Source organism: Enhydra lutris, unplaced genomic scaffold (assembly GCF_002288905.1).
Source record: "Enhydra lutris kenyoni isolate GAN:26980312 unplaced genomic scaffold, ASM228890v2 scaffoldscaffold8, whole genome shotgun sequence".
Taxonomy (NCBI): domain Eukaryota; kingdom Metazoa; phylum Chordata; class Mammalia; order Carnivora; family Mustelidae; genus Enhydra; species Enhydra lutris.
In genome coordinates, this window is record NW_019154092.1 from 15,636,522 (window position 1) to 15,650,405 (window position 13,884).

Genomic DNA, 13,884 nt, shown 5'->3' on the forward strand with positions numbered 1-13,884 from the left:
CACCAATTTCAAGCTCAGAGAGAAAGCCAGCTTCCAAACAGAGCAAAAACCCCTCGTGGTTTCTCTCCTCACCCCTATGCTGTACCTGCCCTCACCTCTTCCCTCTGCAAGGCCAATACAGCTGAGCAGAGGATAATGTCCTGTCATTCACAAGACACTAGAGGCAATGAAATCAGCAAAACACAAGGAGAGAAGATGTGGACTGAGATTCAAAAAAAAAAATTTCAAATTTTTCCAAAAAAAAATTTCAAATTTTTCAAAAAAAAAAATTTCAAAATTTTCAAATTCAAATATTTGAGAGGATTGAGGGGGAAAGCATGGACTATCTCAAGGTATAGCCAGGAGAACAGAAGGGCACTGAGGACACCTACAGGGAACAAGTTAAAAAGAGACTGAAAGTGGAGGAAGAGTTAGGGAACAGGTGAGCTTCCATAGGGGACAGCGCTCAAGGTTTACACAGTGGGGCCTCATTGTGTAGAATGCAAGGGAATGATGTTGCTAGAGCTGACTTTCTTCCCCACTCGGTATGGCTTGGGAAAATTACCTGTATCATTCAGTAGTTATTTACATTTTTTTTTTACAATCATGACTTTTTACTGTACTTGTTTACTTATCTTTCTCCCCAAACTTATAGTTCTGTTTGTCTGTTCTGCTTGGTGTCAGGCCCAGTCTTTTGCCCACAGTAGTTAATTGTAGTAGACACTGTTCATGACTCATCCAACAGCCACTCTGTCCTTCTTCCACCCTATCAGAACCCTGACTTTCTTTGGGTAACTCCAGAGGTAATCAGGATTAATTTTTAAGCCATTCAACGCATTGTATGCCTCTGACAACTATTACTGGTCTGGGGTGGGAATGTAATAGAAGTTGGTACAATCAGACTGAAGAAAAAGACTTTCATTCTATGCTTAAAGCGGGGGAAAAAGACATGAACCAGGAAATATATGGCTTTGACTGACACTGGTGGCCGTCTTGCAATCACAAAGGATATAGGCTTAAGGTAAAAAAAAACAAAAACAAAAAACAAAAAAACCTGTGAAAATGGCAGAAAACAGACACTAAGAACCCTGGATGTTGGTACCATCACCCAGCCCCCAGCTTTATCATGACTGTGCCCCAGCAGACGTCTGGACTCCCAGTTGTGGACAGTACTCTTCTATGTTTTGATTCACTTTGAGTCACAGTTTTTATATTTGACTAGTAAAGTTACAAATGTTTTTTTTTTTAATTGAAAAACAGTGAACGAAAGTTATTTACACATATTTAATCATAGCTTTAAGGATTTGTTTTTTAAAAAGGGAATAAATGTCTCAACAAAGGCTGTGGGAACTTGGGAGCTAGATAGACCATATGGAATTGAATAGAGAAAATATTAATAGCTAACCCTCTGAATATACAGAAGCTAGTGGGCAAACACTGGAACTGAGTTTCAAGATGCAAGATTCAAGACCTTGAAATGACCAGATGGAAAATCAAGAATGGACTAGGGATACCGGGCAGAGAGCAAAGACAAGGATTTTAGCACAGAGACTAAAGGCAAACTTGGTTACAGAGAGCAGGTTACAAGTAGGTGATTCAGTCACAAGTTCTGTTAGACAGAACTCCTTGAAATAAGTATGATGTCAAGATAGGACAGCTTCTATTCATTCAACTATTATTTGAGGACCTGCTTTGTTCCAGGCACTGTGTAAGGTGCTAGAAATCCAAGGGTAAGCAAGTACAAAGTACCTACCCTCATGGATCTTACAACCTAGTGGGGAGGTAGGTCTTATTCAAACTCTAAAAATGTAATATTGCACCAGTAATTTGAAATGAAGGAAAGCTACCCAGTGCTAGGAAAACACTGAAGCAGGATATGTGAGCTGGTAGGGACAGTTGCTAAGAAAGGTTTCTATGAGGCACAGAATCTTGAACAGAGTTAAGAACCATTAGCAGAAACTGAAGAGGTAAAGAGAGGAGAAAGAAGAGCATTCCAGGAAGAGAGAAGAGTATGTGCAAATGCCCTGGGACAAGGATGCTTAAGAGAGCCTGGGAAAAAGCTAGAGAGGAAGAGTGAAGGGGAGCATGGTAGGAGATGAAGCTAAAAAGGCAATGAGATAAGGAGACAACATAGTAGGCCATAGTCTTTATCCTAAAAGCAATGGAGCCCATTAGAGCTTTCTTAGCAAAGGAGGTTATGAATTATATTTGTGCTTTGAAGGGACTACTCCAGAAGCAAGTGAAGGGAAATACCTGGAGAAGGACTCATGCAGCTGAATAGGACCTGATAGGATGCGATTACAGTAACCCCCCAGGCAACATATGATGTCTAGAGAAGTAGCAATGACAATGGTGAGAAGTGGATAGATATGAAATATATCCAGGTGGTGAAAGCTATATTGCATAGGCATTATTGAGCAAGACAAAAAGAGCACCAATGAATGCCTAGGTGAAAGAGAAGAAGATGGGGCCAACCACGGAAAAGACAGCACAGGGCCAGCTGTGGGGTTGACTTTAGTTTTTGTCTTTAACAGATTATGAATTCATCAGTGGTGTGAACTTGCAAGCTAGGACCTTAATTACAGGTCTGGAGGGATGTAGTTCCTCCTCCCACAGAAATAAATTTGATTATTCCAGTTATAAGGATAACAGTTCCTCAGACTAAAATGTTCACTCATGATGGAATGTAACAGTCACACATACACCCACTTCCAAGCCAAACATACTCCCTCCATTTTTTCAACTCTTTCTTTCTGCTTCTCTTGTCCCCTGGTCTCTTTTTGAAACCCCAGCAAAATTGCTTTCTTTTATTTAAGGCTTTTTTATTGCCCCCCCTGCCCCACCCCCAACACCCTGCCAAGAATCAGGAATACTCAATGGAGGAAAAAAAAAAAAATTCCTTTGAAAGAAATACATCAACTTTGGCAGAAGTACTAGCAATTCTGTTATTTTATATAGCCATATGGCATGAAGAAAAATTATCTAATTTATCCAAACTTCTTACTGAAAATTCACTTTAAAAGGTAAAAAAATACAGCATATACTGCATCTAAAGCTTATACACTATAAATAGCCTCTTTTCCCTGAGATCATTAGGAAGCTCCTCATTTATACCTACAAAGCAAGAGACCTCCCCCGTCTATATATAGAATTTTTTTTTTTAAGTTAACAGATGATTAGAAACTAACATAGGGGACACATTAGATTTTTATTTTTCTTAAAGTGACCAAAATGATGTGCATTTATGAACAAGCTTCCTGACTAAATTTTAAGCATGACATCTGCAGACTAATGGGCTCCCTTTCTGAGAAGGTAAGACCTCTGATTACAGATAATGTGTACTGTACTTACTCTCCTTGAGAAAAGTAAAGGCAGCTTTCAAAGTGATTACATTGATTTTTTTATTAATCAGTTTTCCCAATCCAAAACAACTATTCATATTCTCTTAGGTATGTAAAAACCTAGTAAAATTTCATTCATAGCCTAGTTTAGCAACAGCTAATGAAAAGTCAGATTCTTTCTTCCTTACTCTCCCTCCACCAAATCACAACAACCAGACCTGTCTGTGGTGGTCATCCCTGACCAGACAGGTACAAAATTAGGAAAATTAATGATGATATTATTTGTTGAACTGTACTTCATAAGAATTATTATTATTAATACCTATAATAATGAAAGGTAGAAATTTGTATCTCTATTTCATAAATGGAAGGAGAGAAACTTGAAAAGGCAATAAGTTGTCCAAGACTAGAATGCCAGGAGAGAATAAAGCTGGGAATTAAGCTGAATTTTCTGATTCTAAAATCCATACTCTTTCTACCACAATTCTCTACTCATAAGTTGACCTACCAGGGTCCATTTCTAGATCCATTTCAGCTTTGGATCTTACAATGAGAAGAGTTCTTAAAGTTTCTTTGGTACAAACTACTTTGACAGGAGAGAGAGGCTGCTAACAAAATATGGTGGGAGGCTTTTCCTTGGGAGGCAGTGGTGAGAAGCTCAAGTTCTGGAATCAAAATGAGGTCCGGATCTCATCTCTATGCATGTGTGACCCCAGGGATTCTAAGCCTCAGTCTCCCCATTTATTTACAAAGTAGATGAAAATATCTGTCATAGAGTTATTTTTAGAATGTAAGGAAATCAAATAAAATATTTACCCTATTTTGGCAAATACCAAGTGTTCAATAAATAATGAAAAATAAATAAATATTAATTAGAATTATTGCAAAGAATAAAATTAGGTTCTTTCTAGCTGGTACCTTTTCATTCATTTTAGTTTGGCTTTCTGGAAAAACAGTTTAACCCCTACATAGCAACAGAGTTTGTCAGAATCATCCCATTTTTATTACCCTTATACAGCATGACTTCCTGCTCCCGCACATTGTTCAATAAGGAATGAGCTAGACAGATCACCGTACTTTTGACTTTTATTAGCTGGTCAATTCAAATCTTTTTCATATAAACAGATGTCGAGCCAACCTAGTTCATAATACACATATAAAACTGATTTGAGAATTTAAATGCAAACATTTAAAAATGTGCTCGTTAGTTATCACCTTTCTTACAGAACAGATTCACAAGGATCATGAGATGATCCATGTGACTGACTGCATAAAGATTTTGTGGAGTGAAAGCTCTCAAAGCAGGCACTAAATATATGTCAACTGTCCCCTCCATAGAGTGTTGTTTTTGTCTAATGCCAAGATATCAGCATATCACCACAGACGGCAGCTTGAACAAATATGAGAACATGGACCTCTCCAGCTATTATTGGATTCTGTCTAATCCACCCCCATGGAGTCTATATATGGTCATTTCAGTTCATGTGGAAAAGGAGTCCAAATTGGTCATGTTTGCTGACATCAGAAAACAAGCCATTTATAGAAGGATCTCCACTAAGCGCAGATATTTGTGGAAAGATTCCTCTTCAGGTGGTAATTTGTGACTAATATTTTTTACTTTGTGCTTGATCTTAACTCTGCATTGGTTAGCCAAGAAATGTCCTTTCATCTTCCTACACCTGAACTTTAAAAGTATCAGCAAAAGGTAGATACCAAAAGTATGAACTGCATCCAGAGTTCTCAAATTGACAGCACATTAGAATCACCTGGGCAGCTCCTTTAAACTACGAATGTCCAGACCTCACCTACCTAGATCAATTAGATCTGAACCTCCGTGGTGGCTTTTTAAAAGCTCCCTGAGGCATTCTAATTTGAATTGAGACTAGCTGACCTCAAAAGTCTCTTTCAATCCATCCTTCATTTTAGAAATACATGGGGTATTCTCCTCCCCTAAGATGTTATCCACGACTTTGCCTACTTACCTTAAAAGCAAAATTTGGGGGGGGGGGGAGTATTCCACTCTCAAGAACTCTCTATACACATTTGTTATGCTTTGACCAATATCTGCTATTTTCAGCAATTTCCTCTAAATAACATGCACTTAGACTGAGCAAAGTTAAAGGGTTAAATGAAAGAATCAGCCCCCTATTTTTTCTTTTGAGATCAGAAACTATAACTCGGGCCCCATTTCTTTCTGCCTACATAGCTATATCTCATCCTTGCTTCTGAATTCTGAATCTCTCCCACTTCCTCCCTGTGGGATCTACAGAGTCCCCCTTACTCTCCCAACCACAAAAGAAAACACAAGCTACAAGTCAAGACTGCTTCCTCCTTGACCCCTATTCTACAGGCAAAAATGTTGAAGCCCAGACTGTGAAATGTTAGAACAGAGAATGCCAAATTCAAGCACTATGTTCCAATTATTTTCACCTTGTCTCTCAGAAATACACACAGATTTTCCTAACATGGTCATCTACTAAACTTTTCAGAAATCAAGAGTATACAAAGGGAAAGACATGCATATTGAAACGGGCTGGGATGAAGAGCTCTAATGTCATCCATGTAGTTTGAAATGCACCAAAAACTGGATTGATGGATGGATAGATTTTGTAGCAAAGTGACAGCAATGTTGAATCTGGGTGTTAAGTATGTGTTGCTCACTGCACAACTCTTTCAATGTCTCCATATGTTTGAAATTTTTTTAAATAATGGAGGAAAAAGATGTACTAGAGGAAAACCTGGATGAATCCCACAGACATAATAATAAGTGAAATAAGTCAAACAGCAAGAATACATTTTTATGACTCCAATTACATAAAGGTCAAGAATAGTGAAATAATCTATGGGGAGAAAAGTCGGAATAATGGAAATCTTAGGGTGGGAAAATAGTGATTGGGAAATGTTATGAGAAAGCTTTCTGCAGTGCTGGAAATGTTCTGTGCCTTGATTTATTTCTTGTTCTGTTTCTCAATATCCAGACATAATATAATTGATAAATAGATAAACAGATAGATAAGAATTCACTGACCTGTACAGTTTACTATAGTATACCTTAATTTTTTTAAAAAAATGCTTTTAAATATTTATTAGGGAAAAGCAGTCATATGAGTTTGCTATATTACTTTCAACAACTCAGTATTATTCATGTGGAATTAACTCGCACTCTGTAGCAAAGAACCACTTAACCATACATATAATCCTAATTCCTACAGTTTCTGCCCAGAATTTCTTTTTCTACCCTGATAGTCTAGCCTAAGTGACCACAAGTGAACCTGAAAGGCTGCTGATCTGCCTCTCTTGAGATCTGAAACTTTTTTCAAAACAACAATCCAATTTTTTCTCCTCTTAGCTCTCTAAAATAAAGATTTCTCCAAAGCTAAAGGTAACCCAATTTGGAAAGTCTAAATACAGGAGGAAAGAAGGGAAAAATACCAGCCACAATCACAATTTTGCTTGTTGACTATTCTTCCTGTGTTACTCTTTGTTTACCTTTATGCAAAGAGAAAAACAGTGTTGATGTTTTCTCCATTTTTCACCTTAATACTTCCCCCAGCAACTCCCTTAGTAAAGTTGGATAGAACTGGCTGAAACAACACTGTTTCATAAGGTGAGTCTCTGAGCAATGAAGCAAAGCTGCAGAGGTGAGTGGCAGAAAAGATGCACCCTTTTCCATCAGTATTCTTTATCTAAAAACTATAGTGATTCTACGTAAAATCCTGAACAATCAGCGAATCAGATCATTTTTTTACTGACCCATTTATCAGTCTGAGATTTCTTGATGATAAAACTAAGGTGAGAACCTAAGGGTGGCAGAAAAGTTTACATAACATTCTTAACAACCAACTTAGAGATAGGTATCTTGAAAATCTAAGCCCAGTTATACTACATAAAACATTTAAACCATGTAAATACTGTGTAAATGCCCAAATGCTATTAAGAAGATCAAGTGAATATTTCTCTTGATGTCTATAGAACTCTGTGTAACTTCAAACTTCTTTCGCCTAAATTTTAAGCAGTTTGAGAACCAAAACATGTTTCCATTTAAAGCAAAACTCCAAATCAATATGCAGGACTTTTTTTTTTTTTTTAACTTTACCATTCCTTAGGGGAAGAGAGAAGTTAATGAAAATTCTAAATTCTCTGTGTAAATGCTAAAAGATTCTGGAAATACTTTTATTTGAGGGGGATAATCCTCTGGAGGGAAATTTAATATTTGTATCAAAGGAGCAAGATGAATATTGTCAATCTCTACCAAATTCTGCTTTATTCAGTTTCTTACCTTTCAAATGCAAAGTATGATCTCAGATTGTCTGGTATGAAAAGTTCCCAAAAATTCCAAAATGATCACTGTGGTTCTTAAGGCCCAACCTGAGCTAGAGAGAGCTGAACTGTCAGATGTCCTAGGAACCGATTAAGACAACAAACCAAAATGAAAATAACAGTCAAGCCTCTAATCACTTACTGCAATAGTATAAGCAAGAGACTAAACCAATTCCCTCTGCTCTATTTTCCCCATGGAACATGGTCAGTCACCAATCACTAGTTGATGGTCAGGTGAATCAGCACAGACAGGGTCATTTCACTGCCAAAGAAGCCACAAACTAAAGGTTCCTGCAATATTATGGACCCTGGGGATAAGGTAAGGGAGGAGAAGTGCGAGGAGTGGAAAAGTACTAAGTACTGAGTCAGAGTGGAGGAAAATGTCTTTAAATTCTTCCCTTCCTGCACCATAAGGACACCTCTGCAGAAGTCCCAAAATAAGAAGGCCTCCACTTGGAGGCACTTGGGCTAGGAAAGCAGCTATGTGTAAGAGCATGGCTGAGCAGGGGGCCTGAGTCCTTGAAAAGAACTCCTTTCATAGGCCGCAATGCACCAAGTCTGCCTTGGGGAGGGCAATGTTCCTCCACGAAGCCTGACATGTAATTACAATTACAAAAATTGTCAATGGTCAAGCCTGGAAGATCACCCAGTGGTTCTGGGGCAGGAGCTGGACTCCTCAGTGATGACTTTCAAAAATATTCCATTTTGTTCATCTCCATCTTACCTTTAGGTTGTGAAAGAAATTCACTGTCATTAAGATTGTGTATACACACACACACACACACACACACACACACTTACATATGTAATATATATAATACATATATACTCATATATGTAATATATTTATTTATAAATATCTTTATACATTTATATTTCAAATGTTTTCATAAGGATATAAAACTTGCCTCAAAAACATATAATCTCACAGCAAACAAAACCTACGAAAGTAGAAGGGAAGAAATAATAAAGAGTAGAAATCAATGAAATTAATTTGAAAATAATTCAAAGCAAATGTATAAGACAATCATCAAAGCCAAAAGTTAGTTCTTTGAAAACATTGATAATATTGGATGCCCCTAAGAGTTGATCAAGGAAGAAAATAAGAAAACATAAATTACTGATATCAGAAATAAAAAGGGAGTTGCATTGCGGTTTCTATAGACATGAAAGGATAAAACAATCATGAAAGCTAATAAAAAATTAGTTTATTAAAACCCTCAGATAAATAAATTTTACAATTTGGGTAAAAGAAAAAATCCTCAAAAAATATAATTTATAAAAGCTATCCAAAAAAGAAGGAAAAATCTTAAGAGTGTGATATTCATTAACAAAACTTTATCCACTATTTAAACTTTCACATACACACACACAAACACATAATACCTAAGCCCAAACGGTTTTACTGGTGAATTTTTCCAACCACTCAAGGAACTAAAGACCAATTTAGCAAAAACTCTTCCAAAAAATGGAAAAATTATCTTTGTATTATATTTAGAAACAGGTATTCTTGGTATCTTTAGAATGCCAGCAAAATGTTGATTCAAAATATGAAAAAAAAGGCAAATTTAATATAAAAGGCAAAAAAATAAACATTTAAAGGAAACAATCATCATACTTTGGAGGGAGAAATTTCTTTAAAAAGATAGAGAAAGCACATTAAAAGTACATTAAAATTGATCATTCCTATTCATGAGAAAAAGCACCATTAAGAGTGAAACAAAATCTACAGACGAAGATATTCACAAGTCATCACAAGTCACTGCCACAAGACTCACATTCGGAATACACAAAGAACTTCTACAAGTTAATAAATAAAAGGTAGACAAGCCAACAGAAAAAATGACCAGAAGACTTAAACAGCCACTTGACAAAGGGAGGTATCTACATGGCTTGTAAGCATCTGGAGAGCAAATCAGTGAACTCACCTGCCCAGGGAATCCAGTGCACACTATGGCCTGACTCAGGTCCCCAAACAATGAACTATATAGGCTCTGGGTCCTGTCCTGCTGTCTTGTCAGGGTAGGGAAGCTAATTCATCACCCCATCTACTACTAAATAGAGTACCCAGTCCCAACTATCTAGTAAGTCTGACCAGAGAATCCGGGAAACCAGAGACACCATCCTATAGCCTCACTTGGTAGGGCACCAAGCCAAGCAATCCTGTCCAACTATTCTCAGCCAGTGGCACAACTTCCCCATTCTCATCCTTTGAGCTCAGACAGTTGCCTCACCCAAAAATACATCATAAAATAGCAGGTTGCACCTGCCCAAAGACTTTACCAGCAGAAACACCCAGAAACCCAGACTGAGCTGACTGGTGAAGAACCGTCTCTGCCAAAAATTCTATAAATTCTACAAAATATTCTATAAATTCTATAAAATAAATTCTAAATTCTGAAAGAAGACTCCAATTACTCAAATGTGAAGATACAACATAAGGAATCAAAGATCACAAGATCACCAAAAAATCAGGTAAATAAAACATCACCAAAGGAACCTAATAAATTAAGCCCCAATAACTGACCCTAAAGAAATGGAGATCTATGAACCCGTCAGACAAAGAATTCAGATTAATCCTCTTATGGAAGTTTGGTGAACTACAAGAAAACAAGGATGCACAACTAAATGAAGTTAGGAAAATAATGAATGACCAAAATGAGACACTGGAAAAGGAAAAACCAGCCAGCAAAACAAACAAACATAAAATCCTACAGCAGAAAATGAAATGCACTGCACTGAAGAAATCTATGGAGAGTTTCAAAAGTAGACTCAACCATGCAGAAGGAAAAATCAATGACCTGGAGAATAGGGTATCAGAAATCACCCAGTCAGAGTAGGCGGGAAAAAAAAAAAAAAGACTAAAGAGACTAAAGAAAGCCTATGGGAATTATGTGTACAATAAGAAGAGACAATACTCACATTACAGGAATTTCAGAAGAAGAGAAAAAGAAAGGGACTACGGCTGAAAATGTCCCAAAACTGGGGAGAGAGATGAACCCATATAGATCTATGTGGCCCAAAGGATCTCAAATAGATTGAACCCAAACACGGCTACATTGAAACACAATATAATTAAAATGTCAAAAGTCAGATACAAGGAATTTTAAAAGCAGCAAGAGTAAAAAGAAAAGTTACATATAAGAGAAGCCCCATAAGACTATCAGCAGATTTTCCTATGCAGTATCCAGCCCAAATCCACATATTTTGGTAAAACTCATGGACAAATGATCACTGAATTTCATTAGACTTTACCCTGAAAACAACTTTGGATCAAGTCAAATATGGACAATTAATACTTAGAACTGAGAGAGTGGTAATGGCCGGCTGCCTTGCTACCCTCTTTCCTACCCGTGACAGGCTCCTCTAGCATAGTGGGATGTATATACTAGTATCCTCCAGTCAAGGTGGGTAAAGGATGGAATGCACCACCCTCCAATCTCTTTTCAAACACAGAATTCACTCATCTCAAATCACCAATCTTCCGCTCAGAGGACATGAGTGGAGAACTACCACAACTTAGTGACCATGAGAAATGTTTGAATTCATGAAAAGCAAACTGTGCCTGTTCACTCCTTCTCCACAGAAAATAAAGGAACAATCAAAGAAAAAAAAATGTGGGAACTGTCAGGGTGTAACATTATGATATTTTTAAACCTGGAAATACAAATTATTTTTCATATACCTTCTGAATTTACCCAAGTTCTCCTCTTGGCAAGGCACATTTGTGTTAGGTAAGTCATGCTGTATTATTATTCCAAACTAAGAAATTAACTTAAGCACTGAAGACTGAAAGAGGCAATCCACTTGTTCTGACCATGCAAGCATCTTAACCACAAGGTCAAATTAGTGCAGAAAGAGATGCATTTACCCAACATTATGTTATCAACATCACTTTTGGTGAGATGGAGAATAAGAACCAAACTAGAAGCCTAACTGATTTGAAACAAGAAGTTCCCAAACAAAGAAACAGAATGTAGACTTTAAAATAAAACTGCTGCTCTAACAAATAGTTGGAACAGAAAATTATATTGTGTCCTCAGCCTTGTGAACATAACATTCAGAACAGAATATTTGGAAGCATAAATATCACAGAGCAATTAGTAATTGGCCTGATGCACCTATCCTTGTCAGAGCAATCAGCACATTTTTTACTAGACAACCTCTCCCATTAACTGTGAGCATTCTGAGGCCAGAGGTCCTGTTCATGACCAGCTTTTAATGCCCACTGTGGAGGAGGCATTCAATATATTTTTTTTTAATAATGATCACATGATTGAAATGAACTCAGTGAGTCACAGAGCCTTCCAGCTCTAACTTGAAAAGTCTTTGGTATGACGTTCTATGTAATCTTATCCCAATGAAGATATGTTTCCAGAAGTTAGCTCTGTTTCACCAGAACTAGCTGGCCCAATGGTTCTATTTAACATTTCCCAATTAGGTCACAATGACTGATTATGTACATAATAGGCTAGTTAATTGTATGGTCAAAGACTGCAGCCTCAACTGACCAGTTCAACACAGTTACACATTTAGAATCATTAAAATTACCTAATTATTAAGACAGGATAGACATTTGTTGTGAAAATTCACAGCTGAGTGTGGATTTTGGAAGTGTTTCTCCTTTAGTTCATGAGTCAGGTCCAGGACAAGAGTATGTTAAAAACAAGAGAAGAGGTCCAAAATGAGTCACTTATGCTAAGACTCACATCACCAAACATAGACTCAACTATACTTTTTGCTCTTGCAGAAATGGAATTTTTAACCAATCAGGAATGGTTCAGTCAATACCAGTTAGGTAACAGACCTACCTGATAAGACCCTAGCCATTCCCTAAAGGACAGGTTGCAATAACCAACCCACATTTTTGCCTAGTATAACTTCTTTGTCACTTATCCCTTCTGCCAGAAAAGTCTTTGATTTTACACAGGTCCTTGGATCTCCTTTATATGTGCTAGATTGGATGCTGCCTGGTTCTAATAAATTTTTACTCAAATAAACTTTTAAAATTTTGAATATGCCTCAGTTTATCTTTTAACAGTTTTAGTGTCAGAAGAGAGAACTGAAGGAGATCCCCAATGGACCCCAGGAGCAATGAGTAACAGGCATAGATCCATCGAGCCCCTGAACTTGCCACTTTCTTGCTTCCTTCCTCTGCACTTTTGTGCCTTGTGAGCTTTTAGACTTTATTTGAGCATTTCTTTTTCTAGACTGGGTCTGGAAACCAGCCAGAGTCAGATTAGACTGACTTAAAAACCAGCATGGGTCTGAAGTCAGATTGGTTCCAACTTAGAAACTTAGTTGAATCAAGGGTTCGACTGGGTCAAGTTTAGCTGGACTGGGTCCAGTGTGAGGCCTCAAGTGAATAAAATTTTGTTTTAAGGTGGAGCAAGCAGATAAACCTTACTGAAGAGAGTACTTAAATACACTGGCCATAGTTGAGAACTTTTAACCTAGATAAGCTTATCCAACTATGAGATGCCCTAAAGAAAAAGGGGTTTCAGTCAAACACCCACCATAAAGAGTACAGGGAAAGATATTTTCCCCCTCTAATTTCTGGGGACCAGGATGAGACCCAACTCACTCCAGAATTATAGTCGGGATTCTGGGTAAACTGGTAGAAACCAGCAAAGTGTGAGAATTCTTACCAAACTAAGCTCTCCAAGCTCTCCCAGATCCCTATCCATGGTGCCTAGTTGAGAAAGGAAGGTAAAATTTCACACTATCCCTTCCTTTCTAAACTCAGATTGGCAGATAAAAAATATTTGTAAGAATTATACCTTTGGGGGAGCCTGGGTGGCTCAGTAGGTTAAGCCTCTGCCTTCAGCTCATGTCATGATCCCAGGGTCCTGGGATTAAGCCCCGAATCAGGCTCTCTGCTCAGCAGGGAGCCTGCTTCCCCCCCTCTCTCTCTGCCTGCCTCTCTGCCTACTTGTGATCTCTGTCTGTCAAATAAATAAATAAAATCTTTAAAAAAAAAAAAAAGAATTATACCTTTGAATTATGACTCATGAATTTGCTTTTAGGTACCCACTGGTTATCAACCCTTCTCTCCCAGGGATAGCTACTGCCTGCTTGTTTATCTTTTTGCATCCTGGGAAATGGGCTTAGCAAATACTGGTGGAAGTCCACAAAAATATGGCCAGACAGAAATGTGCATCAAGGGGTACTTGGGTGGCTCAGTCATTTAAGCATCTGATCTTGATTTCAGCTCAGGTCATGATCTCAGGGTCCTGGCATTGAG